The following is a 13,836-nucleotide window of genomic DNA, read 5'->3' as shown; positions in this document are numbered from 1 at the left end:
GGCCTGGGGGGATATTTTGGGGAAATAGGAACTCCAAGTGGTCCTTTCCCTGATTGTTTGTCAAATCACTTGGTGGTGGCAGCATTTTACCTAATCCAAGGGCAAAGACTTTGTGCCTTGGGGAATTTTTAACCTAAGCTGGTAGAAATAATCTTAGGGGGTCTTTCATGCGGGTCCCCACATCTGTACTCTAGAGTTCAGAGTGAGGAAGGAACCCTGACACCCCCTCTTAAAGGACACCTTGGCCGAGGTCAAAGGAGTACTGGGTCAGTCCAGAGACAGAGGTACAGGAGGTGGAGGTCTTCTCACCTGACTCAGAAGCAAGTCAAAGGGAACACTCCTTCATCAGAAACCTCAATTTAATCTCTTGATTCTTCCATGCTGTAGATTTGAGAGCTAGGCAGAGGTTAAACTTTTGGTAGACATGGGACTCTCCCAAGCAATGGATATACGTAGTGGCCGTCACTTACCAGGATAGCCTCCCAACAAGAGAGGTAGCATTTATAACCTGGCAGGCCAGGCTTGCCCAGCCAAAACAAATAAGTCCTCCGCCCCCCCCCAAAAGAGGGGGGAAAGGAAAGGAAAAAACCAAGCCTCTCACTAAAATTCTATACTAACAACTAATAATAAACAAAAACATTACACTAATTAAAAAAATCAATTGTAGAGTATGCTGAGGCATGCACACTGGACGTGCTACAGCTCTGTCGCAGGCCAAGGAGGAAGAGAAGAACCTAAGGGCAGTTTGCCCAGGCAGCTCAATATATCCTTGGTGTGCGGCACGAGGTTGTATAGAGCACATGCGCAGGCTGAATGGACACTGCTAATGGAAAATCTCCGATGAAGGTCTCCAGAGGTGCATGTGCACCTGAAGTACAGAACTAATAGGGATGCTACCCAAAGAGGAAGTTTTGATATTTCAACCTTTCATCCCCATTCAGTACAAAACTATTTCAAAATACTTGGATTTGCCACAGGACAGAAATGCTGGCTTTTGCTGAGCTCTAATTAACATTTCTAAAAAGTAAAATATTGTAGTGTTTATTTTAGGGAAACAGTTGTACATTTCTTCAAAAGATTAGACTTCCCCCCCCACTCAATACATGCCATTTAGTATTAGCAAAAATCTTCTTTTGAAGTGGTTTTAAAATATATTTCTCATTTAAGCATATACCCCATGTTCACTACACTCGTATAAGCTGTGGAATAGAGCATAGACCAATTCACATATGACAAAATCATTGACAATAACAACAGTGCAAAAAAAAAAAAAAGTTCAATATTTTGTGACAAAGGGAATCTACTTCCAAAGAACAATAATCCATAAAGAAGAAAAAATACTTTATTAAAAAATAAAAATAGCTGTTTTGACTATTCCAGTGCAAATCTGTGGAATCTAACTATATTTACGAGTTTAGGTTATTCAAAAGAAGGGGGAGGGAAGAAAGACTAGTCAAAGCTAAGTAACCATGTGGAAAGGAGATTTGATACACAAGCTCTCTCAAATCCCTTTGTATATATCCAATAATTTAAAATGCAATTTACATCAATTCAGTTAAATAAAAAGACAATAATTAAGGACAACATGACAAGATGTCAATCACTGACTGTAAACAAGTCCCATAAACACCCTCAGAAGTGAATTATAACTTAACAATGAACATGCTTAGTGCTTATTAGCAATCCAGTTGAATCATTCCCTTCCCCAACCCTCTCATCAGTATTCAAAATGGCTTTTTAAATGAAATTAGAAGGATAGTCATGCATATCTTTCAGCAGGAATAGCAGCTTAAAACAGATGGATACGAAGTCGCGGGGGAAGGGGGGGAGAGAGGGGAATCAGGCTTCCTTAGAGCTTTCTTCTATTTTACAATCAACGTAAGTACATAGTACACAGAAAGTGTAAAAGGTTAAAATCAATAGATGGATGAAGTGGATGCCATGTCAATTTCCCTTGGTATCTCTGGCTTGTCTGCCAAAAATCTTCCTCCTTCCCAGTATCTTAAATTCTGATTTCAACAGATTTTACACACAAGCAGCTCACTAATCATTTATTTTTAATGATTCCTGTCTTAAAATTCAAAGAAAATTAAAATGTAAGGCAAAGCCAGGTATGGGTGAAGCACCATTGGAAGTAACACGTGAGTCAATATGACTATATGTTTCAGAGTAGCAGCCGTGTTAGTCTGTATTCGCAAAAAGAAAAGGAGTACTTGTGGCACCTTAGAGACTAACATATTTATTTGAGCATAAGCTTTCGTGAGCTACAGCTTATGCTTATGCTCACGAAAGCTTATGCTTAAATAAATTTGTTAGTCTCTAATATGACTATAGTAAAACAAAGACGCATATGCTGCATTTTCAAATGCTTTTGTAGCACATATACAGTAACTCCCAGTATGAGATAAATAAGCCATTATAAACCCAACAGAAACATCAGACTGAGTAACTCAGTTGGGATTTTTAGGAGAAAAGACTTTTTTAAGACTTGAAGGCTGAAAAGCTGTGCTCCATGAAATCAGATATTGTGTCAATGGATCTCCACTGAGCTGGCAGGATAGAAATGTTCCAGAAATTAACTTAGAAACAAAGGCAAACAACATTTCCAAATAATCACTTACTAAAGTGAGGCTTCAGCAACTTTCTCCAGTTAGGGTCATCAAAATCTTAGTTTACGTTGCTGCAGATCCTGGAGATTACCAAGGATAACACTGAAAAGTCAGAAAAATAGTAAAATCAACTTTCATTTTAACATTTAAAAAAATCTAATTAAAACATTTTTTGGAAATGTACAGTTTTTTAAACACAATCAGAACCTCTAATTTTTTTTAAATCAGTTTTGGAAATGAAAACCCCTCATGAAAACTAATGAAATAGCAGAGCTTTAAATTAGCAGAGCATCTGTGAATAGTGTATTGGCTTACAGCTGACCCTGAAATTCTGGCTCTACCAGAATCAGTGCTAAATGTGCATGTTGGGAGGGTTGGGGGAGCGGGTAATGGGGGGTGGCTCAGTTCCACTTTGCTTTTCAGCCAATCAGCTGGTCAGATGGAGTTATGGAAAGGATCTCATGCAGCTGTGAGCAACAGCTCTACATGGAGGGAGCAACTAAAAAGATGCTGAAAGAACAAGGGCTACAGCTTCACCTCTCTTCCCAAAACATATACTGCTCCTCAGCCACTGAATATCTGAGGGAGGGAGGGCAGCTTTAAGCCCAATGCAGCTGAAGAAGTGCATCAGTGAGGGAGAAGTTCATCTTGCTGACAGGCATTCTTGCTTCAGTTCTTGGCTATTTGGCCAGTACAGAGCAACTAACTAGGCCTGAAGGGGGTTAGTGGCTTGGTAGCCTGCCTACCCCAACATTATTACAGTTATGACAGTCCATTCGGCTGCTATCTATTCTAGGTAACTTAAATGGCCCCAGTTACAACAGTATGTGAGCATCTAAACAAACATTTATTTCTTCTCAGTATTTGATGAAAGGAAAGCAATATCCCCATTTTACAGATAGGGAAAATGGCATAAATTGACTCGGACATGGTCACAAAAGAAGCCTTTAACAAAACCAGGACTTGAACCTACGCCTCTCAAGTCTCAGCCTAAGTGCCAATGAGAAGCATAACTAAATTGTTGCCTCAGAACCCATACCACAGCAAGTTGTGGTTCACTAAAAGTAAGCTAAAGTCTCTTGTGCATGAAGAATTCCCAGGGAACCCATTGGCACCACAGCCACCTCTTGAGTCCCTAGGGCTGCACTTAATGCATCCTCCTAGAACCCAAAAACACAGTCATCAACTCCCTGATTAATTTTAATTAAAAGTAATTCTGCTCTTCACCTGCCTCCCCAAGCCTTCAACATTGCAGACTCTTGAGGTTTAGGTGCTAAACTAGTTCAGACTAGTTGTCTGAACTATTTTCAGGACAGGAATAGCAGATGTAGAAGTGGCCTGGATGGTCTCTTTTGAAGATCTGACACAACAGAGTAATTAATTAGGGGGAAGACTAAGGCCATTGTATGGGAGTTAGAGGAGACCAGTCCCCCCCAGCCAGCCACTTTTTTTTTTTTAAACACACTTGCAATTTAACGTAAACTGATGCATTTCAAAAGGCAAAATAACTAAGGTGGCACTTGAGATTAAGTTTTTAAGATCTAGGGATGAAAAAGTTAACCTTCACAGGAAGATAAGGTGGGTGAGGCCTGAAGAAGAGCTCTAGGTAAGCTCGAAAGCTTGTCTCTCACCAACAGAAGTTGGTCCAGTAAAAGATATTACCTCACCTGCTTTGCGTCTCTAATATCCTGGGACTGACACAGCTACAACACTGCACACAACCTTCATAGGGACAGTATAAGCCGTATTCGGAAAGAGCATGATTCCCATCAGAAAGGGATTTAGGGTTTAAAGTCACAACCACACACATACACACACACACTCACACTCTATGTGCATGACCCCATACTCTTGGAAGAGGAGGCTAGCCCCCAGTTCTAACCCATCCTGATCGTCACTGGAAGCTGGTCGGAGGTGGAACTAAGGTAAAGCACAATCCAGAGTTCTGATTTTCTCAAATTCTCAGCCTTCCCCCTCAAAAAAAATTTTAATCCCGCTAGAAATCCCAGCAAAAGACCCAGAAAAAACCCTATAAAGGTTTCATGGAACGAAAAGCACAATGTAATTTACTTCTTAAGTATATTTATTTCTCAAACATACAAAGGCATACACTCTGCTTTGAGATTGCATTATATGTTACTTCTTTCACAACAAAATTTTAAGTAGCATGTAAACAACCATACATAAGTAGTTTAGGATAAGTGCACATAAGTTCTCTATTCTTTCTCATTTTATTTTCGTTATCAGAGAAATGGCAAAGATACTTTTCTGTGCATTCTTTAACAGCATATTCAAAAATCTGGATTCAATATTCTGTGGTTTTCTTTTCAGTCATAGAATCAACAACATTAAGTAGGAACACATTTTTCCATACGTGGATTCTTACAGCTATTATCAGGCCATTTCAACCAATCATCTTGCATTAAACATCAATATTGATTCTTCGAATTTATATCTATCTGGAAGAGTATATCCAGGGCTAAGCACATCAATCATTGCTATATATTCCTCATTCATACTATACATTCACATCTTTGAATTTCAGTTCTCTTTGAAACTTCTGGGGCATGAAAGAAACCGATTACTTCAAATGCAGATAATGCTTCAGAGCTGCTGGAAGGACAAGAATAGGGACTTAAATTATAATTGTGGCTAAATTTCATATATGACAATAGCATCCAGACTGTCTCTACTGCATGATCAAATTCATCAATATTCTGATGTTCCGATTCAAAAGACTAAGACTAATTCAATGGAACACTTTACCCTAAAAAATCCAAAGGCACCCATTTTCTGAACTTTTTGAGATGACTACAAATCTTCTTGCTTGATACTTAAGACAGAATGTTTACATTTTACATAAGAAATATTGGTTTTAATTATTTCAGTACTTGTTTCCTATTATTACCTTAAACTACAAACAAATTAAATTGGATACATTCATGTACTGATGTTGGTAACCACCCATAGGTAGGAGTGATCACCAAATGTCACATTTACTACAGTTAGAATGAGAAATCACCACTCAGTGAATTCAACAAATAAAGACTTAAAAACCAGATGAGCTAATCAGCATTATATAGAACCATGTTATCAGATGCCCTGCCTGCATTCCAAAAGTTTCTAGAATCTAGCAAACTAAGTTCTCACTAACATTTAACAACTCTGCCCACTCCTTTTCAACATCTGACAGTTAGCATGCCTCTTTTTCTGGTCTCTTGACTCCACCCACTTCCCTTCCCTCCTATTCTTTTCTCTATAATTTTCTTATTGTACAGAAGAGTCAAAATAGGAACAAGAACCCTGTTCTTTTCACTTCCTTTTTCATATCACAGACTGAATTTAAAGCCCATTTCTAGTATCAAAAATCTTTACACACACTCTAAAAACAAACACTATATATATTTGGGGGGAGGGGGAGGGCGCGCACGCTTGTTCATTCTTTTCAGATAGGTATACTGAAGAATGACAAATTCAAAAAAATCCAGGAACAAGACTACTGAGAAGAAGTATTTGGTTCTGAGTGTTGGCTGGTGGGGATGTTTGGAGGAGTTCTTATTATACAAACAGAGCACCTACTATTCACCCCAAGGGTGTGAACATGTTTATCCTAGGGCTTTCAATTAATCGCAGTTAACTCATGCGATTAACTCAAAAAACTTAAACGTGATTAATCGCAGTTTTAATTGCGATCAATCGCAGTTTTAATCGCACTGTTGAACAACAGAATACCAACTGAAATGTATTAAATATTTTGGATATTTTCATATATATTTTATTCTGTGTTGTAACTGAAATCAAAGTATATTATTTTATATTATGTTTGCGCTGTTGTTTATCATTTTTAAAGAAATAGTATGTTTCAATTCACCTCATACAAGTACTATAGTGCAATCTTTGTCATGAAAGTGCAACTTACAAATGTAGATTTTTTTTGTTACATAACTGCACTCAAAAACAAAACAACGTAAAAACTTCAAAGCCTACAACTCCACTCAGTCCTACTTCCTGTTCAGCCAATCGCTAAGACAAACAAGTTTGTTTACATTTATAGGAGATAATGCTGCCCACTTTTGTTTACAATGTCAGCTGAAAGTGAGAACAGGCATTTGCATGTCCCTTTGGTAGCCGGCTTTGCAAGGTATTTACATGCCAGATATGCCCCTTCATGCTTCAGCCACCATTCCATAGGACATGCTTCCATGCTGATGATGCTTGTTAAAAAAATAATGTATTAATTAAAATTGTGACTGAACTCCTTGGGGGACAATTGTATGTCCCCTGCTCAGTTTTACTCTCATTCTGCCACATATTTCATGTTATAGCAGTCTCGGATGATGACCCAGCACATGTTCATTTTAAAACCACTTTTACTGCAGATTTGATAAAACGCAAAGAAGGTACCAATGTGAGATTTCTAAAGATACCTACAGCACTCGACTCAAGGCTTAAGAATCTGAAATGCCTTCCAAAATGAGAGAGGGAAAGGGTGTGGAGCATGCTTTCAGAAGTCTTCAAAGAGCACCACTCCGATGTGGAAACTACAGAACCCGAACCACCAAAAAAGAAAATCAACCTTCTGCTGGTGGCATCTGACTTAGATAATGAAAATAAACATGTGTTGGTCTGCACTGCTTTGGATTGTTATCGAGCAGAACCAGTCATCAGCATGACCCCTGGAATGGTGATTGAAGCATGAAGGGACATATGAATCTTTATCGCATTTGGCACGTAAATATCTTGCAACACTGGCTACAACAGTGGCATGAGAAGGCCTGTTCTCACTTTCAGGTGACATTGTAAACAAGAAACAGGCAGCATTATCTCCTGCAAATGTAAACAAATTTGTTTGTCTGAGTGATTGTCTGAACAAGACGTAAGACTGAGTGGACTTGCAGGCTCTAAAATTTTATATTGTTTTATTTTTGAATGCAGGGTTTTTGTACCTAATTCTACATTTGTAAGTTCAACTTTCATGATAAAGAGACTGCACTATAGTACTTGTATCAGGTAAATTGAAAAATACTATTTCTTTCATTTTTTTTTTTTACAGTGCAAATATTTTTAATCAAAAATAAATATAAAGTGAAACTGTAAACTTTGCATTCTGTGTAATTGAAATCAATATATTTGAAAATTTAGAAACCACCCACATATATTTAAATAAATGGTATTCTATTATTAACAGTGCAATTAATCACGATTAATATTTTTAATTGCTTGACAGCCCTAGTTTATCCACACAGTAAACTACAGAATATTAACAGGCTTCAGATTAAGCAACTTGAGAAAGAGTCTCAATACAACATCAATTCATCCCTCTGAGTTACAGTAATTCATTATTATTAATGCTTATTTAAGAGGTATGGCAGCCTTTAATGTGCAGACAAAGACTGCAGTTCCAACTGGCTAAAAAGCAACTTTAGGACAAGCTGCGCAGTCAGCTTTATCTTATAAATACACTAACAAACTACACAGAAAAAAGAGGAAGTTATGGCTTAAACACTAACAACGTACAAAAGTCAGATGGTTGGTAATGTAAATATTTTTACAATATACCTTTTAAGTTTACACTTTTTCGTGTCTGCAGCTTTAAAAGGGAATAGGAATACTAATCACTTGGATGTTACAAGCATTTTAATATTACCAGAAATTCAGTAGAAGAAAGCAGTTTTAAATTAGTTTTAACTGAATTAATCTTTGCGAGAAAGAATTTTAAACCACTGAGTTGTATTCCTTTCCCCAGCCCAACTCCATACCATTTAATCTCAACTTGTGCCAAACCATGAGGAGTTTGCTTCAGTATCTTCTTTTGGATTGGACCAAAACGTTTTCTTGATAATGATTTCAAACTAAAAGTTTTGATCAGAAGAGCTTCCCAATAAACCCACTCCATCAACAAGAATACGTGGACAGACAGATCTTTAGAATACTATCTGTAAATTAATTCTGATAATGTGGTAACAATGAATCTGACAACTCTGATGAAAAGAAAAATGAAAAACTAAAGTAACATCACAAGTCCTAGAGTATCTGCACAGTAAATCAACACTACTATATTCAAAATATTTGGTCATGAATATTTCTTCTTTAGATCACAGAACTTTAGAACATACTTCATGTCAATCTGCATCTCTAAAATTTGTTCTCTTTTCCTTACTATTAAAACTCTTCTCACTGCCTACAAAATGCTCTTTTAAAAAGTGTTGCAATTTCACTGTTTAACCACTTAAAAATTCCATTTCAAACTTCTCCAAAAATATCAATATTTTGTATTTTTGTAAGCTTAGACAGATCATGCAAATACAAGACTGAAATACATACTTAAGTATCTCCTACACATTTTAATGTCAGTTTAAAAGATTATCAATAATTTTATGTTTAAAATCCCTGACAAAATTCTCTACTTCTAATATCACAAAACACCTGTAAATTGGATAAATATCTGTAAACTACTTAACTGCAACCAGTCAAATGTGAAGGAATTTCCATTTACATCCATAATAGTAATTTTTTATATGTGAATAATCTGAATTAATTCCTCAGTGAACGATAAAAAAAAATCAAGTGTAATTAGCACCTGAGAGTCAATCATAAGAAACCTGATTTGAGGGAGAAAAATATGCAAATTTAGTAGCATATTCCATTATTGTACCTCAAAAGTTTAGTCTTCTTAAGAAGACAAGTATATAGGACTGGAATGGACCTCCTGGATCATCAAGTCCAATCCCCTGTTATTGCAGGTAATCCTATCATACAACCCCATTCATAAACTTAAGCTCTATTTTGAAACCAGTTACATTGTTTGCCCCCACTACTCCTATTGGAAGGCTATTCCAGAACGTCACTCCTCCAGTGGTTAGAAAGTGTCTTCTAATATCCAGACTTTAAATTTACTCATGGCCACTTTATATCCATTTGCTCTTGTGTCAACCTTGTCCTTTATCTTAAATAGCTCTTCTCTCTCCATGGTGTTTATCCCCCAGATGTATTTATGGAGAACAATCATATCCCTTTCAGCCTTCGTTTCACTGGCTATACAAGCCAATCTCTTCAAGAAAAGGAGTACTCCTTTTCTTTTTGCGAATACAGACTAACACGGCTGCTACTCTGAAGCCAATCTCTTCAGTCGCCTCTCATAAAACAGTCTCTAGTCGCCTGATCTTCCAAGTAGCTGCACCTGTTCCAGTTTGAATTCTTGCCACCCTTTTGGCTCCTTTTCATAGTTGAGACATTCTACCAGGTATCTAGTTTGATTAGCACACACAGATGGTCATATAAAACTTTTATATATTTGACTATTGCAATCAAGAAGTTCCCTAGGATGCTAAAAAGAAAATATTTCGAGATCCCATTGTGTCTTATGTTACTGGGTTATCATACCTTTTCTGTGGTAGGTTTTAAGGTGCTGAAATATATTCTACTTAAAAACATCCCTTCTGTTTTTAAAATTTTAAAAATTGGCCCAAAGATGTCTTAATAGGACCATTATTGTGTCCCTTCTCCCTTCATACATACATGGCCAGTGATATCTGTGATAAATAGAGGACCTTGTGATAAACTCCATTTACATGCACCTTTGCCCACTTCCCCTCTACCTTATTCTCTAATCCATCTCATCCAGGACTACTGCCAATACTCCGTATCTCTAAACAACTTCCATCAGTCACTGCATTTTTTTTTAAAGCCAGTCCAGTAGGGAAGTATTTCTAGCTAAACCTCCATATATAGATTTTCACCAAAGTAACACAAGCTCAAGTCCAGAATGGACAATATTCAGTCCTAGACCAGTAACTGATTTAAAATCTAATTTCTCAATCCATCAGCACTATAAAAACAACATGCTGGCTATAGAAAGCCAGGCAGGCTTGCTTTCAAATGGGCATCAGAGTTAGGGGTGCAATGAGGAGTTGTTCTTGCATCACTTGTTCTGCAAGTCTGGATGCCTTTCAATGCTTTCCTGCTCTAGCTCCCAGCCTGGGAGGCTCGCAACCAGCTTACAAGCATGCAGATGACACCCTGAAGCATCTGTATGCTAGAGAGCCCTGTTTCAGCAGCTCTGACTCTAGCAGCCTGTCTATAGCCCCACAGCTCTTCTCTGGCTTCCACCAGGCTTGGTTAACAACCAGCAAGATGATCCCAACACACTCCCAGTTCCAAATTTTACCAAAACTGTGTGCTCTGCAAAGTCAAGCTCTCTCCTGGACAGTACAGTGAAATAATAAGGTTCATTTGTTCCCCTAAAGACACAAAAACATACCACATCTTATTAATTTAACTGGGGAAAGACACCCTTCCATTTAAACACAGCACTGCATTAGTTTATAGTAAATAAAACAAATGTATTAACAATAGGACATAGGTTAAGTGATGCCAAGTAAAATGAATAAAGTCAAAGGGTTACAAGCAAATAAAAGTGAAAACACACATTTAAAAGTCTAAAACCTAATCTAGCAAAGTACAGACTTTATTCAAGATGGTTTCTCACCTATATTCAGTTTCCAGAAACTTCAAATCCTCCCCGCTCCCTGCTTGGTAAAAGGACCCAGCTTTCTCAGCTTGCAAGAGCTCATGCTGCTTTTCCCCGTTTTGTGGGCTTCCCATCCCGTATGTAAATGGAGCATCCACTGTTTTTATTCCACCATGCTTAATTTACATAGGAGACAGATAAATAGCTGCCTTCATCTCCTGTCTGGGAGGGAACCTGTTTCTTATCTGTTTGGCCACAGACTTTAAAGCATAGTATCATTAAGTATCCATATTTCCTGATGTAGTGTTTTTTCACAATATTAAATAACCAGTGTGTTAGCTTCCAGAAAAGACCACACTCTATAATCTTTTATAATACTTAATACACACCATGTACAAACTTCATGCAAGACTATTAATGATCAATGATTATTACAATAGTGTGCAGGGTGTGAATACAGGGGTGCTTTGTGTCACAATGGGAGAGGGGTTTTGTGCCTATCCCGTGTAAATCATATGGTATAGAATCTTAAAATCACATTATTAGGTTTTAGGCCATATATAGGTTTCAACGTTATAATTTTTTACATACACATCCTTACCAAGTCTATATTTAGTTTGACTCCTGGTATTAAGGCTGCCTGGCTTTACAGACAGAGAGATGAAAAACATTATCCATTATAAATTTGAAGTCTACAACATATTTTCCGTAAAATGTAAGCCATACACAGAATACAAAATTTTGTTATATGATAAAATATTTTAGTAGCTCTCATATGAGGTTTTGCCACTTGTGAGAAATATGGTGATCCTAAACTAGTTCCAATACAATTTGTTACAAATATACAGAATGCACAATGATGTAGTACGCGACTTAACTCGAATACAGTAATTTCCATCACAGAATCTCAAACTTTCACAAACTAACAAGCCTCCACATGTGCCAAGTAGATATAGTACTTCATTTTTACCAGTGGGGAAAATGGAAGTTCAAAGCTGTTAAGTAACTTATCCAGGGTCACCCAGACCCATACTCTAATCATAAAACCTTGCTGATTTCCATTACTGCTGCTCGACTTGTAGAGTGCCCAGAAGTATGCACACAAGAGAAGTGCCACAACTAATATTTAGAAAGTTTTCTAGCATACTCAGAAGAGGAGAGCTCCCAAGCCAGCAAACGAGAATCTTTAGCCAAGTTCTCTGAATAGTAACATGATCCTGAATCAGTAATAAGTAATATATAATGTAGTATACTAATGTTTTATTGTAACTTTGTCTTAGTAAAAAGTTCACAAAAATTAAACACAACTTTATTCCTCTGCATCCGTAAGAAAAAACTCTGAAATATGTGGCAAAATGGATTTATGCACACATCTGATCCATATGAAAGTTGCTAATGGTAAGAAGGTCTGAGATATAAAAAATGAATTCTTTGGCTGCTGAGAACTATAATCAAACAAGTTGCTTAAAAGCGCACTGAAAAGTCTGCATCTGAATTGCGGGACAGTCAAAGCTTCATTCTTTCAAGAAGCTTTTATGAACAGATCATACAAATGGGAGAGAACATGGGTAACTTCCAGGCAAAAGAAAAGTACCACTATAATAAGGTATTTGAAGAAGCCTCTCCTAGTGCAAGTAATCCAAGAGGAATCAAAGGTAGCCATGGACTTTGCAGAGACGGAGATGAAATAGGCCTTTTTTTCTAATTACTTGAACAGAAAAAAATCCTTGACTGAAACCTTTAATATGAAAACGAGAGGCTCTACATCATGAAGCATGTTGTCTTAACTGAAGCATTTTTAAAAGAGGAAGGATTGGTCAGAATCCATCAATCAATCACTTTGGGAAATGTACCCACTTTGTCTTTTTAAGACCTTCTATAAGCGGTGACAGACATAACTAAAAGGCTACATTTCTGGAAGTAACCTCTCTAAAATGAAAAAAATCTAAAGGGGATTTCAAGAAAAAGTATCTACATGGCTGAAATCTTAATATTCTAAGTCCAATGCTAAAAAGTAAAGAGAGAGTAACAAAAGATAATTATTGTCCCCAAAGATAGTCCTCAGACTCCATTACAGAAGTTGAGAACAGGAAGCATCCAGTTCCCTAACACAGTGGCTCTCAACCTTTCCAGACTATTGTACCCCTTTCAGGAGTCTGATTTGTCTAGTGTACTTCTAAGTTTTACCTCACTTAAAAACTACTTGCTTACAACATCAGACATAAAAATTCAAAAGTGTCACAGCACTCTATTACTGAACAATTGCTGACTTTCTTATTTTTACCCTATAATTATAAAATAAATCAATTGGAATATAAAGATTGTACTTACATCTCAGTGACACTGAGTCAGTGTATAGTATATAGAGTAGTACAAACAAGTCATTGTCTGAATGAAATTTTAATTTGTACTGACTTCGCTAGGGCTTTTTATGTAGCCTATTGTAAAACTAGGCAAATACATAGATGAATTGATGTACCTCCTGGAAGACCTCTGCATACTCCCCGGGGTATTCATACCCCTGGTTGAGAACTATTGCCCTAACACCTGAAGGAGGAATAGATTCTTAGTCTAGCTTTAACCGTATTACTACAATCTCATGGAAGGGTTAGTGGCTTGAGGACCAATTGTTCCGTCAGATCAGCCCACAGCCAGCAGTACTCACTAACAAAAGACTGGCCAATCCTAACTCCCTGTTAGGAGCTGGGATTGGCTGGGAGCTTCACTAGTGCTGCCTAGAAGGAGAAGTACTAAGCA

At 37.3% G+C, this 13,836-nt stretch overlaps 1 protein-coding gene across 7 annotated transcripts in view; it reads right to left on the bottom strand.

Moving 5' to 3' along the window:
* Positions 1-13,836, bottom strand: part of WASF3 (WASP family member 3) — a 169,850-nt gene that overhangs the window by 76,513 nt on the left and 79,501 nt on the right. For all 7 annotated transcript variants that reach the window (XM_038420746.2, XM_038420710.2, XM_043504322.1 and 4 more), the window contains one exon: positions 2,622-2,711. The gene's annotated coding sequence lies outside the window, so the exon portion shown is untranslated. The remainder of the gene's footprint in view (positions 1-2,621; positions 2,712-13,836) is intronic.

The sequence above is a fragment of the Dermochelys coriacea genome, chromosome 1, assembly GCF_009764565.3.
Source record: "Dermochelys coriacea isolate rDerCor1 chromosome 1, rDerCor1.pri.v4, whole genome shotgun sequence".
NCBI lineage: Eukaryota > Metazoa > Chordata > Testudines > Dermochelyidae > Dermochelys > Dermochelys coriacea.
This window is presented reverse-complemented; position numbering and strand designations above follow the sequence as displayed.